General features: G+C 41.2%; 1 pseudogene; it reads left to right on the top strand.

Moving 5' to 3' along the window:
- The window catches only part of LOC145412774 (uncharacterized), a 57,240-nt pseudogene extending 39,719 nt beyond the window's left edge, over window positions 1-17,521 (top strand).
- The last annotated feature ends 1,054 nt before the right edge of the window (window positions 17,522-18,575 follow it).

The raw sequence follows: 18,575 nt of genomic DNA, 5'->3' as shown, positions 1-18,575 counted from the left end.
TAGTCCCTCTCAAATTTTTTTTCTTCTGTAAAAACTAATTGGAAATTCTTATTTAGTGCTTCACAAATATCTTTCTCTTGTGTATAAGTGATTCACTCGTCCGTACTGGATTGTATTATATGTTTTACTTTGGTTTTGCTTCTGATGTAACTGTAAAACAGCTTTGGTTGATCACTACTTTTATTTATTATATCCTCCTCAAACTCTTTTTGAGCTTCCCTCCTTATTCTTGTATAATCGTTTCTTGCCTGTTTGTAATTTTTATACGCCCTTTCACTATTGTGTCTTCTGTATCTATTCCACAACAAATCTCTTCTTTCTTTTGATTTTTTACATTCTGTATTGAACCATTTCTGTATTTTCTTATCTGCTTCTTTGTGCTGTGGAATGTACTTCTGGACTCCTATTTCATAAAATTCACAGAATTTTTTATATACAGCATTTAAAATATTGTCCTCTAAGCTCATTTTCCCAATCAACTTCTAAGAAATACTTCTTTAGGTCTTGAAAGTTTCCCTTTTTATAGTTTAGGCTCTTTTTGTAACTGTCATTGCTGTTAACTATGTCATATGTTATCCTGAAGTTATAATTTAGTATTGCATGATTGCTTTTGCCGAGTGGAGGGTGATATTTTAAACTGTCAATATCATTTTCTTGCCTAGTAAATATTAGATCTAGCACTGAAGGTACATCAGTCCTCTTTTTCTGGTGGTTTCCCTCACATGTTGCGTCAGGAAAAGCTCCTGCACGAGATCCATGAGCTTTTGGTCCCAACAGCTTTCTTGGCTAATTATATCTAGAGTATTCCAATTTATATTTGTATTAAAATCCCCAGTTAGTATAATTCTTTCCGATTTCTCTTCCATTTTATGTAGTAATGATCTTAAACTCTGAATTGTACTCTCTGCCAGGTCCTCATATTCATCTCTTTCCCATGTGTTTGGTCTGGGTGGCATGTACAAATTGACTACAATTACTTTCCCTTCAGATGTGTTGATCTCTACTGCAATCAGTTCTACTTGTGATGGTATATCTAGTTTTATTTCATTGACTTTTAGATTTTTCTTAGTTAATATTATAATTCCTCCTCCTTTTTTTAAATTTCTGTCTCTTCTCCATATATTGTATTCCTCTTAGTTTAGTATTTCATTGGATATCCTTGGTGTTAATTTTGTTTCAGTTAGGCATATTATTTGTGGTTCATTTTCTCTGACATAATCATTCATCTCTAGTAATTTAGATCCCATTCCATCCACATTTGAGTACATCAACTTTAGTCATGACATAGTTTTACTATCTTCCCCCTTTTTATTCCATCCTGTTTGTGTACCACTTTCGTACCTGCAATCGTATTACTTTCTAAAAAAAAATTCTTCTTCTCCTCTTCTGATCTTCCCTCATTTTTTGTTTTTGCTTCCTCCCATTTCTCTTTCAGTAATTCCAGTTCCTCTTGTGTTAGGCATCTTTTTATCCATACATTTTTGAACTCCTCTTTTTCCATAAGATTCTTTGCATTTTTTAGTATCTCTTCCACAATGTTTACACTCTGGAAAGTCACCTTTAGAGGTCTTGTCTTGCTTTTCTCGTATTTCCCTAACCTTTTGTGTTCCTCTATGTCTTTACTACAGATTTCCTCTGATACTTCTTTCAGTAAGGTCATTACATTTGCCATCTCCTTTTTGTCTCTTGTGATCTTGTTTTTTACTTCTTCCTCTTCTATACCAGTGATTACTATAGATTTATTTATATCTACTGTGTGTGTGTGTGTCTGTGTGTGTGTGTGTGTGTGTGTGTGTGTGTGTGTGTTCTTACCTAATTGTTCTTACCTAATTGTATCTTTACAGGAATGAGTCAAGCTCGTACTGTCCCGTGTCTTAAACCAAATTTATCGTACATATCCTTAAATTTGTGAATTGTTTTAGCACACACTATTTCATTCGGTAGTGCATTCCACTGATCAATTGCTCTGTTTGGGAAACTGAATTTCCTTACGTCTTTATCACCTCTCTTCTTATGCAGTTTTTTGCACTGTCCTCTTGCTGATGCTTCCCTATAGGTTAAGTAATCATTTATGTCTATTTTCTCCTTCCCTGATATGCATTTATATAGCATTATCATGTCACCCCTTTTCCTTCTCTCCTGTAGTGTTGGTAGATTCAGTTTATTTAGTCTTTCTTCGTAGCTTAGATCCCTTAAGCTTGGTACCCATCTTGTAGCGGCCCTTTGAACTTTTTCAATCCTGTCTATGTGTTTTTTGAGATGAGGACTCCAGACTACTGATGCATATTCCAGGGTTGGTCTGATGAATGATGTTATCCTTCTTAGCATGTCTTCATTCATGTATGTGAATGCTATTCTCATATTTGCAAGCAGTGTATACATGTTCCGTACTTTCTCACTGATGTGGTCAGCCGGAGATAGTCTGTTATTGATAATCACACCTAGGTCCTTCTCTCTTTCTGATGTGTGTAGGGTTTTATTTCCTAACGTATAATCCCAATCAGGTCTTTTTCCACTTTTACCAAACTTAATTACATGACACTTGTCCACATTGAATTCCATTTGCCATGTATTACTCCATTCATGAAGTTTATTTAATTCTTCTTGTAGCTCTTTACAAGAGTCTGTGTTAGTAATTCTCCTTTGTATTTTTGCATCATCTGCAAACATATTTAAATAGCTTTCATTTCCAGTGTTACTGTCTATATCATTTATATACACTAAAAACATGATTGGTGCCAGCACCGAACTCTGTGGTACTCCACTAGTCACTTCTTTCCATGATGAGCAATTTCCCCTCAGTACTGTTCTCATTTCTCTTTTTATGAGAAAATCTTGCATCCAACAAAACAGTTTGCCTCGAATTCCTCCTTGATGGTACAGTTTCCATAAAAGTCTTTGGTGTGGTACTGTGTCAAATGCTTTCTTGAAATCTAAATAGATACTGTCCACCCATCCCTCTCTTTCCTGTATTGTGTCTGTTACTCTGTCATAGTAGCTCAACAGATTAGTAACACATGATTTTCCTTTTCTGAAACCAAACTGTCTTTCTGTTATCATATTGTGTTCTTCTAGGTGATTCACCCAAGCTTTTCTTATAAGCTTTTCTAATACCTTGCTTACAACACTGGTCAGTGATACTGGTCGGTAGTTGAGTGGATTTTGTCTATTCCCTTTCTTGAATAAGGGGAAAATGTTTGCTTTCTTCCAAATATCAGGTAGTTTACCTTGACTCAAGGATTTATTGAAAATTAAAAAATAATGGTTTACTTAACTCCTTTGCACATTCCCCTAGCACCCACCATGAAATTTCATCAGGACCATTTGCTTTTCCTCTGTCTAATTTACTTAACTCCTCCTCTGTGTGTGTGTGTGTGTGTGTGTGTGTGTGTGTGTGTGTGTGTGTGTGTGTGTGTGTGTGTGTGTGTGTTCCTATTATGTCTCATGAACGGCTTGAGCTATCAACATGAAACCTTCAGCGTATCAAAATATGGCTAAAATCTTGGACGAATTCGAAAATGGCCACTCGGAGTCAGGGTCAAGGTCACCAAAATAACGGCCAAAGGTCTACTATATTTTATCGCCTGCCTTTAGCACCATTATAGCTCATTAACGGCTTGAGCTATCAACATAAAACCTTCACGGTATCAAAAGATGGCCTAAATTTTGGACTTGACAAACAGCATATTCCAGCTGGTGATTAGCATTCGGCTCCCAAATTCCTTATTTTATTATTATTATTAATGCATACCACGCATATTCACCGGTAAAGGGTGAACAACAGGCCTGTTGGCCCAAGAATGAGGTGAAGGGTAATGTGGTGTCGGAGTGGGAGAGGAGTTGAGTCCATGGTGGGTGGGAGAGAGGGGGGTGCAACTGGGGTAGCGGTGCTGGGGAAGTGACGAGTTGTCGACGGTGGAACAGGGACAATATGGTTAGCAGATACACAGCCATAAGGACAGTCAAGTATTATTATACAGATTTATAGTGGAGTAGCAGTAGTAGTATTGTGAGGGAAATTAGACACAATGGAAAAAGGGGGATTTGTAGTGGCAGCGCCAATAATGGTAATAGCTGATTCAGCAGTCTTGTGCTAATGTTGTTTGTGTGGGATTGATGATGCGAGGAATAATGTAATACAGCAGGCGTTATAGGACCGGACGACTAGAAACCCTCTAAGGAATATGACGGCTCGCAGTACGAGGATACCGGGAAGTTAAAGTAATAAAAGAGGCAGAGACTGAAGGAAAATAATGCACGTATGAGGTGAAGCAACAGGTAAGGCCTGGATAACAAGGCGGAGCAGGATATCACAGCTATATCTTCGTTGTCTCATAATATTTTGTGGTGTTTGCATCTAATTTCATCTGGTTATAGTAAATCATTGGCGAATGCTCTCCGCTGCCCATCACAATGTGGATTATTCATCCATATAAAATAAGTGCAACATATATTACCATCCGCACAGCTACTGTGGGAATCAGCATTAAATTTATAGTCATTCTACAGTATACCTATAGACAATCCAGGAATAACATTCAGAAACATAATCACTGCGGTGATAATGACCAGGTGCAGTTGATATAAGACTGGCTTGGTGCTTTATTTGTATCATGAGGATCCGAAACAGATGGGTCAGGTTCACAGGACACCATGACAACATAGTAGTCCGTATTATAATACTGTATATAGTATGTATGATACGAACGCATAATGAATTGCAGTTGAATAGCATGGAAATGTTTCGAATCCACTTTCATTAGGTTTCTCACTATTCGCTTCGTAGCTCAGTTCCAAACTACCACTCACGGTTGTCCGTTCGCCTGCCCTCTCTCTAACCCTAACTTCCACTTCCTTCCACCGAGGGAGGTTCAGAAACTTTGGTGCGTGGGTGTACAGCTCCGGACAGATGAAACGGCTACACCCCATCCACCAGCGACTTGGTTTGGGTCTCAGTGGTTCTGGTAACAGTTGCAGGTGGAGGGAGGGGGGATGTGGGAGGGTGAGGAGGGGAGAAATGTGGGCGGAGTTATATATGGGGTAGTGTGGGAGGGTGAAGAAGCAGCACAGTCTGGCTGGTGGGAGGGGGAGACGAATGGTTGGGTAGCGGAGACGAGAGTCTGCTGGAGGGTAAGACAGGTGAGTGTGATTAGATGAAAAGAAATTACAAAAAATGAATTATTATAATATCTGCTGCATATATTGCATTTTATCTACTAAATAAAAACACTGTCTATTATTCACCACCGTATTTGGGTATCCTACTCATTATTATTATCCTTTGGATATTAGGCAATAAATAAAGATATTGGACGGTCTTTCGGACCAGAACCAAGTTTTTCATAACTTTTTTCTTCAGCTATTTCCGTATTCCTATTATCCCTCGTGCTTGAAGTCCCCCTTTTTATCACTTTCTCCTACGCCTTACATTTTTTTTAGGCATAAGGCAGTTTAACTTTCTCTTTAAATAACCATATTTGTCAACAAATATTCCTTTCATTAATCTATTTAATTACCTGTTTTCTTTCAATATGCATTTGTCTAATAATGGGTGTTACACCTTAATTGGCGCCGCTATTTGACGTTTTGAATAAATTTGGTCTAAATTTACGCATATATTGCAGTCTCTCTCAAGTAGGCTGGCAACCTCACACATCCTTCCCCCTGTTTTCTCCTTCTCTCGCTACCCGTTCCCTCCTTTCCTTTTGTAGTACTGTTTATCTATTCTTTCTCATATTTTTAACCTCATTCCTTCTTACAAACTTTTAGTGCCATAGGAATTTCTCCCTTATCACCTACAGTCCTACTACATGAAAGTGGAAAAAACTGCCATCGGGAAAAGAATAACTGGAAATTTATGGCGAAGGTTACGATATTAGTTATTTAGAATGAAAGTGTTGGCAGATACGCATTCTTGACGTGATTATCGCAGCCACAGCATTTCGCCTTCATAAAACAGAAGGACTATAGGTTTCATGCGTTACCTCCTTACGTCCAGCATTACTGTGCAGAACGCCATGTATAACACATTAAGGACCACAAGGACAGTACTGGTAGTCATCGTGATTCTCATGAATCTCTCCATAGGCTATTGAAAACAGTGCTTTATGCTCAACTTCAGAATTATGTTCTCATCATGGCAATGATAGGCAAAGATAATAAAAACAATATATACAACCCCTGGGGGTAGGGGGGTTTGTCAAGAATACTCCCCCAGTATCCCTGCTTGTCGTAAAAGGCGACTAAAAGGGTTGGCGGAGGGTTGGTGCCCCTCCCCGGAAAACAACCAACTAAAAAAACAAACAATAAGCCTCGGACAAGGACTGACCAAACGTTGACGACCAAGGACCGGACAAAGGACATTGCAATTGGAACGTGGAATGTAAGGGGAGCAAATGATGAGGTGAAAGAGAGAGAGATTGTCCAGGTGCTTGAGGATGCGAAAGTGGATGTATGTGGAATAACTGAAACAAAATGGAGAGGAGAAAGTGTGAGAGAATGGGAGTATGGATGGGGTATATGTGCAGGAGTAGGTGAGAATGAGAGGGCAAAGGAAGGAGTATGTATAGTTGTGAGTAAAAGATGGAAGAGGAGCATAAGACAGTATGGATCAGTTGGATCAAGGATTGTGTGGGTAAAGTTGAAAGTTGGAATACAAATGTGGGCGATTGTGTGTGTGTATGCGCCAACGCAAGATCGTGCTAGAAGAGTGAGAGAAGAGTTCTGGACAAATGTAGAAGTGTGCATGGAAAAGTTTGGAAGGAATGATAGAGTGTTTTTGATTGGTGATATGAATGGTAAAGTTGGGAATGTGAAAGTGGATGGAATAGTTGGTGAGTGGGGTGTGCCTGCTGAGATAGATGAGAATGGGAGTGCGTTAGTGGACATTTGTGCTGGGAGGGGTTGGTGATAGCCAATACCTTCTTCAGGCATAAAATGATCCACAGGTATACATGGCGAGTGATGAGAAGGGTGGGTGGTGAATTGAGTGAAAGGAAGGCAATGATTGATTATGTGTGTGTGGATGAAAGGATGCGAAGATGTATATTGGATGCAAGAGTTTATAGAGGTTGGGGAGTGGACTTTCTGACCACTACTTGGTGGTGGCCAGAGTTAAAGTTCAAGTAAGATGGAGGAATAGAAGAAGGGAAAGACGAGAGGAAGTAGTTGCAAGGAGAGTGGAAAGGTTACAAGAGGATGAGAAAAAGGCAGAGTATAAGAGAGAAGTGGAGGAACGATTGGGCAAATATGAGTTGGAGCAGATGGGGGACGTGGAAGGTGTGTGTAGAATATTTACAGAAGAAATATGTGCAGCATGTGATGTGGTGTGTGGAAGGAAGAGAAGACGGAGGGGGGTGCAAGGAACAGCGTGGTGGACTGAAGAGGTGAAACGGGCTGTGGCACAAAAGAAGAAGGCATACAATGAATGGATGAGAAATAGGGGCGTGGAAGAAGTTGAGAGGTGGAAGAGAGAGTTATATGTAGAAAGAAAGAGAGAGGTGAAAAGATTAGTAAGAGAGAGTAAGAAGAGAGTGGATGAGGAATTTGGAAGGAATTTGAGTGTAAAGTGGAGGGACTGTAAGAAAATGTTCTGGAAAGAGGTGAAAAGAGTAAGACAGGGTGGAAGTGGAGTTAGCAGGGGAGTGAAAGATAAAAATGGTAGATTACTAGTGGAGAAGGGAGAAAAAGTGAGCAGATGGAGAGAACACTTTAAGGAATTGCTGAACGTGGAGGATGGAAGTAATGCGAGTATAAGTGGCTGGGGAATGGCTGGAAGAAGGAGGGAGGTGAGAAGACAGGAAGAAATCAGTAGGATAGAAGTTGTGGAAGCAATGAAGAAAGTTAAATCAGGGAAAGCCCCTGGAATTGATGGAGTGTGTGGTGAAATGCTGAAGCATGGGGGAGAGATAGTAGTAGAATGGATGTGGAAGATGTGCAGATTGGCCTGGGAGGAAGGTAGAGTCCCGGAGGATTGGAAGTCAGGTATAATTATTCCCTTGTACAAAGGAAAAGGGGAAAAAGAAGTGTGTGGTAATCATAGGGGCATTTGTCTTCTTAGTATAATAGGAAAAGTATATGGTAGGATACTTATTGACAGAGTTAGAGAAAGAACAGAGAAATTAGTTGGAGAAGAACAGGGAGGCTTTAGGAAGGGAAGAGGTTGTGTAGATCAGATATTCATTCTCAGATCTTTAGTGGAAAAGTTTCTAGAGAAGGGAAAGAAGTTGTATGCGGCTTTCATGGATTTGGAGAAAGCATATGACAGGGTGGATAGACTAGGATTGTGGAAAGTGTTAAGAATATATGGAATAGATGGGAAGTTGTTGAATGCTGTGAAGAGTATGTACGATGGTGCGAAGGCTGCAGTGCGTGTGGATGGGGAACTAAGTGAATTTTTCTCTTTGAAAGTTGGGTTGAAACAGGGATGTGTCATGTCTCCATGGTTGTTCAATCTGTACATGGATGGGGTAATAAAAGAGGTACAAGGTAGGGTAGTGGATGTTGGAGTGGCCCTGGTGAGAGAGGATAGTGTTTGGAAACTCCCTGTACTGTTGTTTGCAGATGATACTGTGTTGTTGAGTGAAGACGAAGGGGAGCTGCAAGGCTTGGTGGATGAGTTTGAGAGAGTGTGTAAGAAACGGAATCTAAAGGTGAATGTAGGGAAGAGTAAAGTGATGGTCTTTGAGAGAGGTGAAGTCAGTGAATGTACAGCGAGGTTGGATGGTGAGGAATTGGAAAATGTGAGTACGTTTAAGTACTTGGGTAGTGTGATGAGTAAGGATGGAGGTTTGGAGGGTGAAGTGCTTGAAAGGGTACAGCAGGGAAGAAAGGTTGCTGGTTCTTTGAAAGCAGTGATAAGAAACAGGGAAGTGAGCATGGAAGTGAAAAAGTTACTACATGACAGTATTGTGATACCAACTCTAACGTACGGAAGTGAAGCTTGGACGTTGTTGGAAGGACACAAGTCAAGAGTGAGAGCCGTGGAAATGAGTTATTTAAGAGGAGCCTGTGGAGTCACATGGAGAGACAGGCTGACGAATGAGGATATAAAGGAGCGTTGTGGTGTTGATGTGGATGTGATAGGAAGCGTTATGAGGAACACACTGAGGTGGTTTGGCCATGTGGAGAGGATGGAGGGTGAAAGACTGACGAAGAGAGTGTATGTGAGTGAGGTGGAGGGGGAAAGAGGGAGGGGGAGGCCGAGGATGAGATGGAGAGATGGGGTGGAGAGGTCTATGAGAGAGGGGGGTGTGAGTTGGGAGCAGGGGAGTGAAATGGCGGGGGACAGGGCGACTTGGAGGCGATTTGTTTGTGGCCACCCCAAACGGGATTGAGGCGTCTGGCAATAGATAGATAGATAGACAACCAAATTATCATTTATTATACAACAAAGCTCAAACTGCCTCCGTGCTACCTGAAAAAAATTAAATGCCTGATCGTATATATCTATATATATATATATATATATATATATATATATATATATATATATATATATATATATATATATATATATATATATATATATATATATGTATATATATATATATATGGATGATGCCATGTCGTAGCGCTTAAGGGAATAACAGGGATGACGACGGTGATAATTGTCGCAAGGAAACAAGATGAAAGGAAAATTTTCTCTACCTGAAGTAAATTCTAATGGACAGTAATAATTCGAGACCCCGTTTATTGACAATAATTTTTATAGATCTGCATGTCGCCGTTATTGCGTCTCGGAACATTTCGGTAGATGATATAACTGATATAAATTGATAAATGGGTAGAGAGATATCCTTATCGTCTATATTACGTGATAAGTATGATATAGTAATGATAATCTGTCCTGACAGAGTAAATCTTGCTGTGACGGAAGGGTATTTGTAAAGCGAACTAATTTATACCACAGACTGTATCAGAAGTGTTTCTTCTTCGTAAATTGAAGCTCGATGAATACTCTAGACTGTATGCCAGGAAGAAGGTGACCTTGGTGTTTCTTATGAGGGATCCGGTTCGTGGCATAGTATGGAGGATGCATAGAGCTCAAATTTATCAAACAGATAGTATCCTCGTAACTGGCCACCTCTTCACCCACTTCCTGAAACTCAGACATGGAGTACCGGGGTGAGAATAACGCCATAATGACTAATACACCACAAACACATGGATATTTATACATCAACGAGAAACGACTGTGGTTCACTTGTATTTTCTATGGACTGGAATAAACACCGTTACTCAGGGCAGACCACCAGTTCCATGTTTTGTCAGTATATACTGAGATGAATGATTCTAACCGAATCAGGTAGATCCTCTCCGTCAACTGAGACAGTGGCATACTGACATGTGAATTAATTGTCATGTCTGGTTATTCTTTAGAAACAGTAAAAAAAAAAAAAATTACTTTCTGTTTACCTGTAGAAACAAATAAAATAGTAGTTAGAGGACAAACTTGTGCCACGTGACACTATGCGAAGTCGTTAGGTTTCCTGCCATGAACAGAGGATCATGTATTTAATTTCTTCAGGTTACATGTGATTGTGTGAGCTGGTTACACCGTTGAGACTGCAGCACGGAGGCAGTTTGAGCTTTGTTGTATAATAAATGATAATTTGGTTGTATATATTGTTTTTATTATCTTTGCCTATCATTGCCATGATGAGAACATAATTCTGAAGTTGAGCATAAAGCACTGTTTTCAGTAGCCTATGGAGAGATTCATGAGAATCACGATGACTACCAGTACTGTCCTTGTGGTCCTTAATGTGTTATACATGGCGTTCTGCACAGTAATGCTGGACGTAAGGAGGTAACGCATGAAACCTATAGTCCTTCTGTTTTATGAAGGCGAAATGCTGTGGCTGCGATAATCACGTCAAGAATGCGTATCTGCCAACACTTTCATTCTAAATAACTAATATCGTAACCTTCGCCATAAATTTCCAGTTATTCTTTTCCCGATGGCAGTTTTTTCCACTTTCATGTAGTAGGACTGTAGGTGATAAGGGAGAAATTCCTATGGCACTAAAAGTTTGTAAGAAGGAATGAGGTTAAAAATATGAGAAAGAATAGATAAACAGTACTACAAAAGGAAAGGAGGGAACGGGTAGCGAGAGAAGGAGAAAACAGGGGGAAGGATGTGTGAGGTTGCCAGCCTACTTGAGAGAGACTGCAATATATGCGTAAATTTAGACCAAATTTATTCAAAACGTCAAATAGCGGCGCCAATTAACATCACTTAGCACCACATTATGGATAAGGAAATATTTTTATCCGTAACTTAATCTGTTCTCACCTTCAACAATCTGACCTCTGCTCCCGTTATCCTTATTCTTGGCTGCTTGTGATGGCTTGTTGCATGAAACGGTAATTAAATCCATTATTGCTGTACACTTCTGCAAAATCAATATTGATGGTTTTTAGATGGTGAAGAGATATGAAAAGTTAAACTTGGTTTTCTTTACCCAACAGAACTGGGCCACAAACACTTGAACACTAAGACTGGTATTCTCGTTGGTTAAGGAAGCTCCCCGACACCTCTTCCTAAGTAATTTCATTTATCAATTTCATGTTACTGTGCCTTTCTGTGTTACATAAATCCTCGCGATATCAGCATACTCTGCAAAAATAACGTATAAAAGGATGTTAACCAGTTAAATCCTACAATAAATCGCTAAGGAGGCGATGTTATGGAGCTTCCTTGATCGACGAGAATACGATCTTTGGGCTGGTATTCTCGTCAGTTAAGGAAGCTCTCTAGCACCTCTTCCTAAGCGATTTATTTTGCTTACTATTTCTTACTTTGCTCTTCTGTGTCATTTAAGTGATTCCAGTATCGCCATTTTCAGCATAAATAACATACAAATTTGTATTTACTAGCCGCATCCAAAGATAAATCGTTAAGGAAGAGGCGCTAGGAAATTTCCTCAATCGACGAGAATACGGACCCAGGAAGCTGACAGGGATCGAGTTGGTTAGAAGAATTATGTAGGGATGGGCTAGGGTTAAGGGCCTCTTTTTAAATTGTGGATCGGGGGATTTCAATAACCTAAGAATAAGCGTAAGACCCGTATTCACGTCGGCCAAGGAAGCTCCCTAACACCTATTCTTTATTGATTTACTCTTGGATATGGCTGGTTAATATAGTTCTGTGCGTTATTAATGAAGAGTATCGCGATATTGGAAAGATTTGTGTAACACAGAAGAGGACAGTAAGCTGCAAATAGGCAAAATAAATCACTTAAGAAGCGGTGTTAGGGAGCTACATTAACCGATGAGAAACCGAACCATTGAATAACCGTACTACTGTCTTGTTATAATACTCAGATGCCTGGAATAAGTCGCAGTAGAGCAAAAATCAAGGCAGAGTTAATGAGGAAGAACCACTGTGTATTTTCTTATTAACGTTGATTTTATTAAGATTTGGAGACATATTTCGATCAGATGGGGTTTGATAATATAGTCTTCACAAACAGTCTTCCCTTCTAAGTGGCTCTCCTAAGCTGTTCTCTTTTACTAGCTTGTAAATAAAACAAATAATAAATAAACCTTGTCAATGCCAGTGTTCCAAACTAAACCAAGGTGCCTCTACCTTACCCCCACAACATATCACAACCACACATCACACATTACCTGTCACAACACCAACACACAAACACTGTCCCAACACCACGCACCCCACTACTCTCATCCCTGTACCATAACGTCTGAAGACCCAATATCACTAAACAACAACAACAACAACAACAACACACACACACACACACACACACACACACACACACACACACACACACACACACACACACACACACACACACACACACACACACACACACACACACACACACACACACACACATACATACATACACACGCACTCACTCACTGCTGCTGCGCCACACACCACTCTCACCCCTACACCGTAAACGCCTTCTCCCACTTCGGCGTAAATAGGCATGATGAAGCCACGATGAAAATCGTGGCCGAAGTCGTTGATGTGTCGACGACTCTGACCAAGAATCGTGGTGTCGGCGTAATACCGGCGACACCAGTACGACAAAACGCTGACACCTCGGTGGAGTATATGATATAACCAGCGACTAGTAGCCGACATATCGCCGATATGTCGGCGTAATGCGCAAGCATTATTCTAAATTCAAATTTTAAGGTTTTTTTTTTTACGGCGATTCAACGGCGATAAAGGTACAACGGCGGGGTGCTGTCGATGTATCGTCAATGTGTCGGCGAATGCATCGCACGCACCTCGCAGACAAAACGCCAAGGCCATCGCAGGTGCCTCGCCGTCATCGGCGTATTTAAGGCGATTAATCGATGGTTCATCCACGAAATGTCGGCGATATATCACCGACATTCATAAGATGAAATATTACTGTCGCACATCCCGGTACGTATCGTATGGTTTACGTAGGCTATGTCGTATTAACCTCACCGATGCATCGCCGACACATTGCCGACGCTTCGCCGTATGACCATATGACATCTCAAAGGTTTTATTCACTGCAGACGCCTCGCCGATGTCGGCGATCATACACGGTTTATACGCCAGGTAATTGCCGACGTCGCCGAGGCGTCGCCTTGTTGTCGACGACTAATCTGCGAAATTTTACAAAATCGTGGAGGGCCACGACGTTTTCATGCAGCATGAAAACGTCGTGGCCCCCCACAACAAATTTCCACCTCGTGCGACGTATCGGCGACATGCCACGAATGGACAAGATTTTGATCATGAATACCCACGATTAGGGATTTTTGACACATCGTGACTTTATCTTCCCCACTTTCGCCAAAGTGGGAGAGGGCCTTAACACCTGAAGACCGAGTACCAGTAAACAAAGCTCCACAGTATTGCACCACACCCATTGGTCACCTGCTTAACTCTTAAACAAAGAAGCATAGTTTTACTTCATTTCAGCTTTAATTACATAGCGGTATCAGTTCAATTATTAGCATAAGACAAGAGTAAAGAAAAACGAGCAAACTGATTCATAATTTCATCATATTATTTGCATGAAAAGAAGTAAAACAAGCATTTTTTTCTATTTATACCAAATCAAAAATTTAAGAAGCAAATAGTAAAACAGTAGTTCTAGTAACATTATATTTAATTTTCCTTTAAATGTACTACAAGAAGTAGCCATACTTATTATTATTAATACTATACAACACTATAAAAACTTCATTAACACCACGGCCTTGCCACGATAGTGTTGTCAGTGCTCCAGTAGGCAGCATAAGTGTATCAGGTGCTCATGTGCAACAAACAGGTCGCCGTGTATATCCTGTAGGCTGGGACCTTTCTGTATGAATGTGTTAGGGAATCACAGCCCACCAGATGCTGCACTTGACGGCTTCCAACATGGCAAGTGACAGAATAGTGACATGGAAACTGATGAGGCGGTCACTGACAATATGCACGATCACATGGACATGCCTGGTGGTGAAAGACCCCCACCGTGAAACGAGGGATAGGGATAGACGCCAGGATGCGAGAGATATGGAAGTGCTGGGTGGGTTAAATCACCATGGGGAAGTGAATAATAGTGAAGATGGGGATGAGGAACTTCGTGAAGTTTATGACAGAAATGAAACTCAGGACGAAGACCACCATAGAGGAATGCATGAAATAGGGAACCATCCAGGTGCTATACATCCCAAGAACGGTAGTCACACAAACAACGAGGAAGCAGAACAGCCTCACAGGTCTATGCGAGAAGGTCATCTCACATACTGGATGGGCAAATCCAGAGAAAATGCAGTAACATGGGTGAAACAACATATAATGAAATCGCTGGATTGTCGTCGAGTAACCTTGTGGAACCTCCCAAATGCAATGCTACAACTGACACGATCAAGGAAATCACTCGCCTTATAGCCAGTTACAATAATAACTCACCCATTGCCTCATTCTCACTTAAGGTCCTTGCACTGATATCACTTCTCTTCCTCAACAAGGCCTGCCCAAGAGCAAGCATTGCAGAAAATATTAAGGCCATCCAAAGGCGGGTTGAAACATGGAATAGAGGTGAAATCGACAACCTACTTGAGGAAGCAAGAGCCTTGCAGATGAGAATATGCAACCGAGGCAGAAAAAGACACAACACCAACGAGTGGCAAGGATTTTTGGCAGCAAGATGAGACAGGGGAAGGTCTCAATGGCGACAAGAACCCTGTCAGCTGAATCACCAAACGGAGTACTTGACCTGACAGAAGAAACATTGCAAAAACTAAAAGAAAAACGCCCAACTGCACAACAAGCCCAGTCAAAGCTTTACGGGAACTACAGTCCACCCAGTCCCATCATATATGACAGGATAACTGGAGATTTGGTGTGGAGGAAAGCAATGCACACACAGGGAGGGGCAGGACCGTCAGGCCTGGATGCAAAATCTTGGCAAGTAATCCTCAGTAACATCAAGTTTGGGGAGGCAGCAACAGACCTGTGTAACACCACTGCCTCACTGGCAAGGAATCTGGCTTCAAATCAGTGCAACAACATCGAAGCACTGACTGCTTGCAAACTAATCCCCCTTGATAAGAATCCAAGGTGTAGACCCATTGGGGTGGGTGAAGTCTTAAGATGGATTATAGGAAAATGTATAATGGAAGTGGCGAAAGATGATGTGAAGCAGGCAGCTGGCAACCTCCAAGTATGTGCAGGCCAGCAGTTCACTCCATGAGGAAAATATGAGGAAGAGGACTGTCAGGCAGTATTATTAGTTGATGCCTCAAAAGCATTTAATTACATCAACCGAGAGGCAATGCTGCACAACAAGGTTAAATGCCCAGCATTTGCCCAGCATACGGAAAACACCTACGAAGAACCAGCAGACCTCGACATTCTGGGTAAGACAGCTACTCACGATGTCAATGTAATACAGTCCACAGAAGGAAATACCCAGGGGGACCCCATCGCCATGGCTATGTACGCCCTGGCTATGACAGTGCTGCAACAACATATCAAATACGAGGCCGCCAATGTAAAGCAAGTAGCCTATACAGATGATCTCACAGGTGCCGGCAAGATGGAGGATGTGAAGAAATGGTGGGTCCTTATAACATCTCGTGGTCCTGAAATAGGTTGCTACCCTAATGCAAGTAAGTCCATCTTGATTGTGAAACCAGCTTACTATCAAGATGCACAGGAGGCCTTTAGAGGCACAAACGTGATAGTGACTAAGGAAGGTCAGAGGCATCTAGGTGCTGTGATTGGAACTAAGGAATTCAAAGATCAGTATGCGAAAGATAAGGTAAAAACATGGATAGATGAAAGTCATGTACTCTCCAGCCATGCAAAAACAGAACCCCATGCAGCATACAGTGCATTTATGTATGGTGTAAAGCACAGGTGGACCTTCGTGATGAGGACCATATCAGACATCGAGTTGCTGCTACAACCACTGGAGGATGCTATCAAGGATTCATTCCTCCCATCTCTGACCAATGGCTATATTTCCACACAATAAGACAGGGACCTTCTAGCACCAAGGATGGGAGACATTGGCATTATAAATCCTGCAGCCATGGCAAGCTACGAACATAGAAATTCACTCAGGCTCACTGAATCCTTGTCACAGAAGATTTGCGCCCGGGTAGAGACGAGTGAAATCGACCACCAAAAACAGATAAGGAAGGAGCAAGAGGCAAGACAAAAGGACCAGCTGCGCACATAACCGAACATCTAACACCAGAGCAGTACGGTTGAGTTCAAATTGCACAGGAAGTTGGGGCATCGAATTGGTTGACAACCCTGCCTCTCAGGGCAAAAGGCTTCCACTTCAACAAACAAGAATTTATTGATGCTATAGCCTTGAGATATGGGTGGCCAATAGAGAACCTACCTCAACACTGTGCCTGTGGCACTGACTTTGATGCAAACCATGCAATGGTTTGCAAGAAGGGAAGCTTTGTTTGCATGCAACACGATGAAGTACATGACCTCACTGCCAAAATGCTGCAGGAAATATGCCATGATGTTACGATTGAGCCAGCTCTGCTACCCCTGGACGGCAAGCACTTCACCCACAGAACAGCAAACACATCAAATGATGCAAGAGTGGATGTCATTGCTCGAGATTTCTGGACACGTGGGCAGGGGGCATTCTTTGACATCAGGATATCTGATCCCATGGCAGCATGTCATCGTGAACTGTCTCTCGAAGCTGCACACAAAAGGAATGAACAAGAAAAAAACAGAAACTATCAATAAAGGATCCAACATGTGGATCACGGTCGATTCATTCCCCTTGTGTTCACAGCATTAGGTGGGATGGGTCCAGAGGCGGTGAGATTCTACTCGAGACTGGCAGAGGTTCTTTTTAAGAAGAAACGTCAACCACAGAGTTCTGTTATGGCCTGGATGAGATGTCAATTGCCATTCTCCCTCGTGAGGTCTGTGCTCCTATGTCTCAGGGGCACAAGATCATCAGCCCTCAGGTCTGTCGCTCTGGTGGGTATGGATTACGAAGCTACTGTGGTCGAGAGTCGCATAGACCAGTGACTCCAACAGATTAATGTCTTTATTAATACTGTAATATTAATATATATAAAATAACGTAATAAAAGTAACAGTAGATGGTTGGTAACCACAGCCGTTGGCGTGCTTGGGGCCAGTGGGTTAGTGTTAACTTTCACATTACAACTCCAAATGGTGAACTGTATTAGGAAGGTTGGTTTTGATCTTGACAGTATAATTCTCCAATGGATGGAGGTGATTTAGAAAAAAAAAAAAAGTAGTTGTATTAGTAACAGCAGTACTAGCAGTAGCTGTTGTTGTAGTAGTAGTAGTAGTGTGACGCCTTTATAATTCGGCCACGAGTATTAGCTCATTGGGATTAGCCATGTATTATTCTAAGCCTTCAAAAACTATTATCATCTGACGGTACTGAGTTACTCTCATCTTGAACACTATCCCTGTATTCTCGTCAGTAAAACACCTTTTCCTAAATGATTTTCGTGTATTATACCTCTTCTTTAGCGATTAAATTTGCATTTAAGGGTCCATTTCTCCACGGTTGAGGAAGCTCCCCAAAACCTTTACCTAAGCAATTTATTTTGCTTATTGTGCTTTCCTTAGAGATTTAACTTGCATATACCTAAGCCTCGTACTGTCATCGGTAAGCTTCCTAACACTTTTTCCTACACGATTTATTTTGCTTATTGCACCTTTTCCTTAGCGATTTAACTGGCGTGTAACTAAACCCCGTATTCTCGCTAGTTAAGGAGGCTCCCTAATACTTTTTTCTTAGCAATTTGTCTTGTTTATTACACTTCATCTTTAGTGATTTAATTTGCATATAACTAAGCTCCCTAACCCCTTTTCCTAAGTGATTTATTTGTTACACCTACTCTCTTCTGTGTTACATAAATCCTTCCAACATCGCCATATTGCTCATAAATAAAGAGGTTATCAACCAGCCATATTCAAAATTATATTGCTAAAGAAGCCCCCTACCATCTCTTCCTTAGTGGTTTATTTTTTAACACGGCTGGTTGATATCAGCCTGTATGTTATGCTGAAAATTTTGGTATTTGTAGAGTGTTAATTATGAAAG

The sequence above is a fragment of the Coenobita brevimanus genome, chromosome 12 (assembly GCF_032717465.1).
Source record: "Coenobita brevimanus isolate Jiangsu-jjx chromosome 12, ASM3271746v2, whole genome shotgun sequence".
Lineage (NCBI taxonomy): Eukaryota > Metazoa > Arthropoda > Malacostraca > Decapoda > Coenobitidae > Coenobita > Coenobita brevimanus.
The sequence above is the reverse complement of the archived record's forward strand: the minus strand, read 5'-3'. Positions and strand labels throughout refer to the sequence as shown.